Source organism: Rhagoletis pomonella, unplaced genomic scaffold (assembly GCF_013731165.1).
Source record: "Rhagoletis pomonella isolate Grant_MI unplaced genomic scaffold, Rhpom_1.0 Rhpom_scaffold_00009, whole genome shotgun sequence".
In the NCBI taxonomy this organism is placed as follows: domain Eukaryota; kingdom Metazoa; phylum Arthropoda; class Insecta; order Diptera; family Tephritidae; genus Rhagoletis; species Rhagoletis pomonella.
Window position 1 is genome coordinate 27,618,849 of NW_023458563.1, and position 10,470 is coordinate 27,629,318.

General features: G+C 44.1%; 1 protein-coding gene across 5 annotated transcripts in view; it reads left to right on the forward strand.

Moving 5' to 3' along the window:
- The window catches only part of LOC118745683 (ADP-ribosylation factor-like protein 4C), a gene marked incomplete in the record, with an annotated part of 124,959 nt that overhangs the window by 26,294 nt on the left and 88,195 nt on the right, over positions 1-10,470 (forward strand). Inside the window, 1 exon segment of one of the 5 annotated variants that reach the window (XM_036479265.1) lies at positions 5,582-5,866. 5 annotated transcript variants of the gene reach the window in all.

Sequence of the window (10,470 nt, forward strand, 5' to 3'; positions counted from 1 at the left end):
ACTCGAGACTGAGTCCCTGTGAATGCCGTTCAGGGCCTGTCGGTAAGCTGTCGGGTCCAGAGGTTGCTTAATGAACCTCTGGACTTCGACCGTCAGTTCATATAGATGCCTCCTGACTTGCCTAGGCGAGGGCTCCTCTGCAAGCAGCTGTCTGCTTGGGTGGCCACTTCTGTGGCTCCCGATCAGGAACTGCTTGCAGAGCATTATATTGTGCTCCTTTACAGGGAGCATTTCCGCCTCGCCGTGTAGGTGGTGTTCAGGCGACATCAGGAGGCATCCTGTCGCTGTCCTGAGTGCGGTGTTCTGTACAGTCTGTAGCTTCGTCCACTGCGTTATACTAGTCCCGGGCGACCACACTGGCGCTGCGTAGTTCAAAACCGGCCGGCCTATTGCCTTGTATGTTGCCAGCAACGTTTCTTTGTCTTTGCCCCAAGTACTGCCGGCTAGCGACTTGAGGACCTTGTTGCGGCTCTGTACTTTATTGACAATAGCGGTTGAGTGCGCAGAGAAGGAGAGAAGGCTGTCGAATGTTACTCCGAGTATTTTGGGGTTATTCACCGTCGGAATTGGTGTGTCATCGACGTGAATCCCCAGCGGTAGCCTGACCTCCTTCGTCCAGGTTGTGAACAGGGTCGCGGAGGATTTCGTAGGGGAGAGGGCTAGACACTTTGCAGTGAAGAAGCGAGAAAGTTCGGAGAGATAGCCGTTTACTTTCGAACACAGGTCATCAATTCCATTCCCAGTCGCCATGATCGAGGAATCGTCGGCATAAGAGACAATCGAGACTCCCTCTGGTGGTTGAGGGAGCTTTGAAATGTAAAAGTTAAACAGTAGCGGGGAAAGGACACCACCCTGAGGAACCCCCTGTTTTATTTTTCGCTGTTTACTCGTTTTGTCTCTAAACATTACAGACGAATGTCGACCACTCAGATAATTTGCCGACCACCGTTTGAGCCTCTGTGGGAGAGAGGAGGCCTCTATGTCTGCTAGTAGCGTGGAATGGCAGACGGTGTCAAACGCCTTTGACAAGTCCAACGCTACTAGAATCGTTCTCTCACAGGGACGGTTTCGGTTAAGGCCACGAGTTATCTGAGTGTTTATGGCGTTAAGTGCTGTTGTTTTACTGTGCACTTTACGGAAACCATGCTGATGCTTCGCTGGGGTCAGGTGGTTTGTGAAGTACGGGAGTAGCAAGGCCTCGAGTGTCTTCGCTACCGGGGAAAGGAGTGTTATCGGATGATAAGAATCTCCTTTGTTGGCAGGTTTGAGCAGTGGGACCACTCTCCCCACCTTCCAGATGTCTGGGATGATGAGAGTGGCCATTGACAAGTTGAGGACCTCCGTTAGGTACGCTACCCCCGCAGGACCCAAATTTTTCAGCATCAGCATGTATATTCCGTCGGAACCCATGGCTTTGGAGGCTTTCGCCTTCCCGATGGCCACCTGAACTTCACCGCAAGTGAAAGCAAGGGGGCACAGGTTGTTGGCAGTTTGTGCAGCCTTCTGGTCACTCGACGCTTGGCTTTGTCCACCTGAGGATGCAGTATGAACTGCCGGCTAAAATAGCTCGCGCATCGCTCCGGGCCCGACGAGGCATGGTTGCCGAAGGAAATTTCGACTCTGTCGCCGTGCTTCGTCGGATTAGACAATGACCTCACGGTTGACCATAGCTTGCTCACACCAGAGGTGAAATTACAGGTCTTCAGATTCTCCTCCCACTTCTTCCGCTTATGTACGTTTACTAGTTGCCGAATCTCCGCGTTGAGATCCCTGATACGGGGATCTCCGGGATCGGCCTGATGAAGGCTATCACGCTCATCGGCTAGAACAGCCGCTTCGGCAGGGAAGTTTGGACGTGGGTCCGATATACATCCTGCCAGTATGAAGCGAGCTGCAGCAGCAGTGACAGCCCTGCGGAACTTACGTTCACCGAGATGGACGTCGGTTGGTGTGGGGAGCGCTGTGAAGGTGTTTTCGGTAAACTCCACGTAACCTTTCCAATCAGCTTTAGAAAAGTTGATATAGGTCCGGTGTTTGGCGGAGGCAAAGTCGGTTGGTTTATCTATCGAGATGACTATGGGTAGGTGGTCTGATGCTAGAGTCAGCATAGGTCGCCATGTTATGCTGTTTATCAGACCAGCGCTGACTATTGTGATGTCTGGCGAGCTACTGCAGTTACCCATAATCCTGGTGGGTGCGTCGTCGTTCATTGTGCAGAATGTCGAATAGTCTATCTGCTCAGCCAAGTCTGTTCCCCTACGATCGTTTGACAGGCTTGAGTGCCAAAGATCGTGGTGCGCATTAAAGTCACCTACTACCATACGGTTTTCACCTCTGAGGAGCGCACCTATATCAGGGTGATATCCTGCCGGGCAGCAGGTGACAGGGGGTATGTATATGTTAAATATTTCGAGCTCGACATCGCCTGACCGGATAGCGATGCCCTGACATTCTAGGGTGGTATCCCTGCGGTCGATGTCTGCTTCGATTAGACAATACTGCACGGTGTGGTGCGTGATGAACGCTAAGCCACCACCATTATCTCGCTCGCGACCTCGACGGTGCACGTTGTACCCGGCGCAATTCAACTTCGTCTCTTGGACCGCAGCTATCAATATACCATGCTGACACATGAAGACGGTTATCTCCTCAATCTTGCTCTGTAGCCCGTTGCAGTTAAATTGAAGGAGCTTCATGTGGTTCGGGAGACGTGTCGTGATGTGGGGTGTAAGTGATGTGTGTGTTCTTGCCGCCGTTGGCTGTGTGTGCTGCTGTGATGATTGCCGCCCTGTGGTGGTGGCGGGGGGCGTCGCAATTGGGGTCTGCGACCGAGAAGCGCAACACGGGCCCTCGAAGTTCCCAGTACAATCTCGCGTGGTACGCAGACCTGAGCATGCCCTAAAGTGGCACCAGCCAAGGCAGGTGTTGCACTTGACTGATGTCACATTACGGAATATCCTGGTCTGACATACCGTGCAGAATGTAGGGGGAACCAGGAGTTGTGGGTGGTGGTGCGGTTGTGAGTGTTATGTGGTCTGTCGTGGCTGTGGTACGGTCTGTGGTGTTATTATGTTGTTGTGTTGTGGTGACTGTGTTGCTGCTCGGGCGGACTGTGGTTAGCCGTGGAGGCTGCTCTGTATGAGCAACAGGGGGCCACGTACGACGTGGTCCACTGTCTATGTGTCCGTAGTCCCGAGCAGACTCTGAGGTGACTCCACCCCTTGCAGGCATTACACTTGACTGAGGTGGAGTTGTGGTGTAATCGTCTCCGGCATACACAGCAGGTGTAGGTTTCTGGCCCTGGGTTTGACTCGATGCCAGCCCTGAGTAGAAGAATACGTAGCGAATGTAGCCCTATGGACGGACAACTTCTGAGATACTTCGCCGACCTAAACGGGGTTAGATCGCCGAAACAACAGCCCTTGGTCGGGTAAAACCCGAGTCATTCCGGTACGTAGAACCGGCTGTCGTGGGAATTGCTCTGTATGCATGCTGACATGTGTGCAGGAGTATATTCTTCTCCATTGCCTTTAACACGAAGGAGGTTAAGCTTATTGGTCTAAACGACTTCGTTAGCGAGTAGTCTCTTTTACCCACTTTCGGGATGAAAATTACTCGCGCCCTTCGCCACATCTGTGGGACATACGCTTCCGCAAGACTGCTTCTCATTATGTCACGATCAAGGGCTCGTGAACTATATTGAATTGACCAATCGATTGTTCTTCTCTTTTTGGCCAATCACATTTGGTATAGTGATTGCATTTGGTTCTAATGACAGAACAAACAACAGTATTTAGTGTAGCCCGTTTGCATGCCTGATAGTAGGGAGAGAACTTTAAAATTACAGTTCACGCGCCACCTGTGGTCTTCGTACTTGATGCAATCTAAGATTAATTGCATTGTTTCGTATGATTCCTTTATTCCAACCGCATACAAGATTGGAACGGGTTTCTAGCTACTATCGCGATAGAGCAAGACTGCTTTCAAACTTCGCTTTGATGCGTCAATAAAGAGACGCCATTGTTCGGGTTTATAGTCAGTAATTCCCATTTCATTCATGAAACCTGCAACACCAATGCCATAAGCCTGAGTGCCATCTTCCGATAACTTGAAATATGGTATAAACGGATCTTGTCTATGTTTGTAGGCCGTTACTTTTACTCCTGGTGCTAAAACATTCACGCTTTTCACGTTATGGGAGAGATTTAATTTACGCACCATGCTGTTTAGGTGTTCTTGGGATATGAAAGACGGTAAATTGTTTTCAATCGGAATGTAATCAGATCCATCATCAAGTGGTAATGGCGTTGCCATAGACTGTTTGCAATCATAGACAGTTTCGAGTTCGGATGGATCATTTGGAACTTGTAATGCATCACTATGTGCAACAGGTAAATGAGCGCACGGTACACCTTTGTAGACGACACGACCGATCTATTGAATTAAATATTTATGAGTATATGTACGTACATATATAAGCATATATCGATGGCTGAGTGGAAGATCGACCTATCTCAGCTGCCGATTTAAAAACGCCCTATCTCAGCATATTTTCAATGTATTTTGAGATAGGGCGTTCTTCAACAAAATTCTGACATAGGATGTTTTTCAATAAAATTCTGAAATTGTGCGTTCTTCAATCAAATTCTGAAGTAGGGCGTTGTTGAAAAGTTTTCTGAGATAGGGCGTTTTCGAACGGGCTGCCGAGATAGGTAGATCTTCCACTCAGCCATCCATATACAAATGTTAAGTTTGTTTGTTCGGCGGACAAAAACTGAAAATGTTCTGCACCATTTTTTTTTTTTAATTTGGACATCTGCTGCAGACTTTCCAAGGTTGGTTATACTTAGGCGTGGTACCTTCCAAACATACAGAAACTTTTACCTATTTCATACACTCAGCGATTAAGGTGAGAGCAAACTATACATAATTTCATGGTTTTATTTAAATTTACTTACTTTTTCGATTGAAACCAAATGTATTGTTGGTGCATGCATAACAATTTTCAGCTTCGTGTTTTCCGGGATTTGTCCAAATCATTGGTAAACCGAATGGTAACGAAAATCGTTTTTTTGTCCACCAAAAATTCATCGCACTAATGCACGAAATACACGTGAATTCGGGAGTGTATTTATTTTGTGCAGGTTCAGATTGCAAAAAGTACCATTTATAGCATGCTAGTGCATTTTTATTTGAGACTAATATACGCTGGTCTGATTTATTTATTTACTTGGTCTACAGAAAAATGTTTTCTTACAGACAAATGAGAATAGAACATTTAGATACATAGTAATTTATAATAATAACTAGCAACCCGCCCCGGCTTCGCACGGAAATAAAATATAAGGCCTATGTCACTCACTGAAAAAATGATTAAAATCGATCCCGTAGTTTTGATTTATTCATTACTGCCCGTGGCCCGCACGCGTTACATTTGGAGTAAAACAATTCCCCTTTCTTTATACCATGAAGATTTCCTGCTATCTTTGAATATCTAAATTCATACCCTACATTTTAACATATTTACTTTTTGCATTTTTACATATTTATTTTATTTTTACAACAACAATTAATATATTACAGAATGTCTTTATATACAACGTTCACAGCTTTCTTGTCATTAGACAATACAAACATGTTTTCTCTTGAGGTTACTCTTGAAAGAGCGACATACAGTTGGCCATGTGAAAAACAGTCAACGCTCAAATCTAAGCCTGCAACGTTGAAGGTTTGACCCTGCGATTTATTAATGGTCATTGCAAAAGATGTCTTTACCGAAAATTGTAAACGTTTAAATTGGAATGGTAAATCCGATGGTATCATAGGGATTCGGGGAATCAATACATCTTCTCCGGTACCACATCCTGTGAGTATTGTGCACTCTATTATGAAAGTTTTCAGTGATTTTACCAGCAAACGCGTGCCATTGCAAAGTTTAGGTGGATTCAGGTTTCTTAATAAAATAACAGGACAACCTACTTTCAACACCATTTTGTGAGGAGGGAGTCCAGACGGGTTCAAAGAGTTTAGAAATTCTGTAGGAAAATGAACAGCTTCTTCCAAATCGAGAACAGTATCGACCGAGTAGTATATTTTCGTCGGCGCATTAACCTTTGAAAGAATCAAGTTATTTACTTTATCTACTTGTTCGTTAGTTGGTGACAGAATAGCTCTTTCAAGAGTATGAGATGAGATTCCCGCATAACTTCTAATGTTTCATTCGGTTGACAGCGAACAAACACACAAACAGCTTTTTTTGGAAAAAGTGCTGCTTTTGTTTAAACAATTTTGGTTAAATAAGATATGAATCAACTATTTTTTTTGATGCAGAACGAAAGTAAATATTTCAAAGTTTAACTTCAAGTAAGCTTCATTTTAATCGGTGGATTCTTTTATGATTTATGGCTGTGTAAACAAAAAATTTATGGGTTTTTACCACATTTTGTCCGATTGCAACGCCCCCTTTATATATTTCTTCACATTATAATGACATAAACCTTCCTCTTCAACCAATCTATCTATTAAAAAAAAACCGCATCAAAATCCGTTGCTTAGTTTTCAAGATTTAAGCATTTAAGGGGACATAGGGACAGAAAAAGTGATTTTGTTTTATAATATGTAGTGATAATAAGAATAATAATAATAATAAGAGGCGTGGAATGGGGTATGCCCCAAACAAACACCAGGAAAAGACTGGTCCTTGAAATGGCAGCCCGCATTGGCCTGACCATCTTCAACACCGGATCGACCCCTACATAACGAAGGCCGGGTTTTGGATACTCTATCCCTGATATAACCCTGGTCTCGGAAAGCCTTATTCGAAGGGCCGACGGATGGAGAGTGATGGAAGACCTGAGTGGTAGCGACCACAACTACATCACCTTCCAGTCACTGACACAACGCGAGGGCAAACACGTAGTATCCCTCGCAGGAAATCAGGATGGAACCCGTCCAGGGTCGATGTTCGTAAGTACGATACATCGCTCCTAGCAGATTGCCAAGGTATTTCACCCACAACGGGAGAGATCCACAACAGGGAGTCTTGCACTAAGCTGGTCGAAGAAACCATGCGCTGCATTCACCGTGCATGCCAAGCCTTAATGCCACAGAGGAGAGCATGGTCAGGTAAAAAGCAGGTATACTGGTGGAATGACCGATTTGCAGAGCTGCGAAGGGCCTGCCATAGAATGCGGAGACTCGCAACGCGCGCTCGTGGCAGACCTGAGGCGCTGACCAGAGCAGCAGCCTACAAAAGCGCTAAGAAAGCACTTGGGGCCGAGATACAGAAGAGTAAACGGAACTGCTGGAAAGCACGTGACGAAGTGGATCGCGATCCCTGGGGCCAGGGATACAAAATAGTGATGAAAAAGTTCCACACATCATCGCAAGCGATGGATGAAGCCTGAGTTAGAGACTAGCGCCCCCGGCCAGTGCATAAAGCATTTCCCTCTACGAAAAAAAAAAAAAGCAGGTTTGGTCGCTGGCGAGGCCTAGTCTTCAGTCTACTTTTGTGTGCGGCGGGCGGAAAGACCCTGTTTCCGCTCCGCGCTGCGGACAGGCTGTTGATCAAGGTCGGTAAGGCCGGGTTTCCGATCCATGTTCCCGAAGACATTACTTTGTATGTGTGGCAGGCGGAAAGCTCTGGTCTCCGCTATGCGTTATGAACAAGCTGTTGAACATGGTCGGAAAGAACGAGTTTCCGATCCATGTTCTCGAAGTCATTACTTTGAATGTGTGGCAGGCGGAAAGCTCTAGTTTCCGCTCCGCACTGTGTACAAGCTGTTCAGCATGGTCGGAAAGAACGAGTTTCCGATCCATGTCCCCGTAGTCATTACTTTGAGTGTGTGGCAGGCGGAAAGCTCTAGTTTCCGCTCCGCGCTGTGGACAAGCTGTTGATCATTGTCGGAAAGGCCGAGTTTCCGATCCATGCTCGTACGCGGTATACGAAGCCGATTACAGTTGTACTAAGCAGTCATAGACATTGTTTAATTTATCGTTCCCGGTTAAAGATATAATTTATTTAGTTACAAAAAAGCGATTCACTTTTACGTTTACCTCATAAACTGAACAGAAATACAGTTCACCAGCTGAACGATAAGGTGCAATGATAGGGTTCACATGTTATTTATTCAAAATCTCAAGTAGGGTTTTCTTAATGGTAAAATGTGAGTCGGAGGTGTCAAAATAGTCGTAATACTTATTAAAGTCCTGGCATAGGCAACGAAAAGAATCATGCATTTCAAAATTTGTTCTACAAATAGTTAGCTTAACGGGCTTGTAATGTCTAGAAGGCCTAGAAGGAATACAAAACGTGACCTGGTTCAGTAGAAAGGGACTCTTGACCATCCCGTTCAAGATATTAATCATGAACAAAACCCCGAGCATCTCTCTACGGCTGTGCAGCGTTGGCAAATTTATGAGCTTTAAGCGGCATTTGTACGGTGGGAGATTTAATGTCGAATCCCAAGGCAAATTATTTAATGCGAATAATAAGAACTGTTTCTGTACCGACTCGAGTCTGTCAGAGTGCGTTTGATATCTAGGGTTCCATACGACGGCCCCGTATTCTAAGATCGGTCTAACTAGGGAGGTGAAGAGAGCTTTAGTGGCAAGGATCTCTGAATGCTTTAGCCCAACGTTTGATGAAAGCCAAGACGCCCTTGGCTCTATTAACACAAGAGTTTACATGAGACTTGAATTCAAGCTTAGAGTCCATGGTTACGCCTAGATCGATGAAATTAGTTACCTGATCAACACTATGTTCACAAATGCGGTAGCTATATGATTGAAAGGGTTTTCTAGAGAAACACATAAATTTACAATTTAAAATTTTTTCAAGTTAAGTGACATAGAATTTTCTTCGCACCATTTAAACACATTACTAAGGTCCACCTGTAATTGTTCCCTGTTCATCTCCCTCAACCCTCTGTTTCCTGCCAATGAAATAAGAAGAAAGCCAGCGCAGCAGGATTGGAGGGAAACCAATTTTATCAAGTTTGTATATTAGAGTTGAATGAGATACTTTATCAAAAGCCTTGCTGAAATCAGTGTAAATGACGTCAGTTTGATAATTACTTTTGAAACCATTGTTCACATTTGTAGTGAGTTCAAGCAGGTTTGATACAGTTGATTTACCTTTACAAAAGCCGTGTTGTGATACATCGATAACGGGTGTTATGGAATAAGATAGTTCTTCCGTAACGATTTCTTCAAATAATTTAGGAATGGCACACAGCTTAGCGATTCCCCTATAATTCGCAATATTCGACCTGCTTCCATTTTTATAAAGCGGCAAGATATACGACTGCTTCCACAAAGAGGGGAAAACTCCTTGCTCTAGAGAAGCATTGAAGATGTTTGTTAATGGCTTATATAGATAATCAGCACAACTTATTAGGACACAGGAGGGAATACCATCCGGGCCGCTTAGAAAAGAGTTTTTTAAACTATTCAAATGAAGGAGAACATTGTCAGCGGAGATTGGAGGAATACGGATGTGGTCAAACTGTGGGAGTGGAAAAGGATAGCTAGAAGTTTTTTCATTTGGCTCGAGAGAATAGTTCGATTCAAAATAATTTGCAAACATATTATCATCACTAGAAATAACATCATCTAATTTCAGTGTTGAGGTAAACACATTTATTTTACGTTTTGAGTTAACAAAATGATAAAATGACTTGGGATTAGAAACGATGTTAATGCGAGTTTCATTAATGTAATTCCTGTAACATTTTCTGTTTAAGGCATTGTATTTATGACGAAGGATTCGGTACGCGGCGTAGTGAGAAGACAAGCCTGATTTTTTATAAAGTTTAAATTATTTATTTTCTGATTTTTTAAATGCTTTAGCTGTGGGTTAAACCACAACGAGTTACGAGGTCCGGTATTTTCTTTAACAAGAGGAATGAGTTTACTGAATGTATTATTCAAGATTTTACTAAAGTGTAAGGCACTGTTCTCAACATATCCATCGTACTCAGGCCGGATTATTTCAGATATAGCTATTTTAAGCTTGTCGTAGTTAGCGTATTTGAAAGAATAACGCCGACCTTTCGGCTTTCTAGTTTCAGGACAATAACATGAATCGTAGGATGGTGCCAATGACAATTCAAGTGTTGGGTGATAAGGGTCTTTAGGTATAACTAAAGGATCGCCGCGTATTATAGTGCATTTAGCAGTATCATCAATAAACGCTTAATCAAGACATTTACCTAAGTTGTTGATAACTGAATTAACCTGATATAGACCAAGATCGGAAAGCTCGTTAAGAAATTGGTTAAGTACATCCCGAGAAGAATTTGGCACCAGAATTCCATCCACCGAATGTCAGGAAACACACGCTAGATTAAAATCACCCAACACAACAATCGAATAGGAGGGCTTGACCATGGCAAATAAAGAGAGCAATAATGAAGAATGTTTGAAGTAAAGCGAAGGGTTAGAGTTTGGTGGAATATAAATTGCAACAAG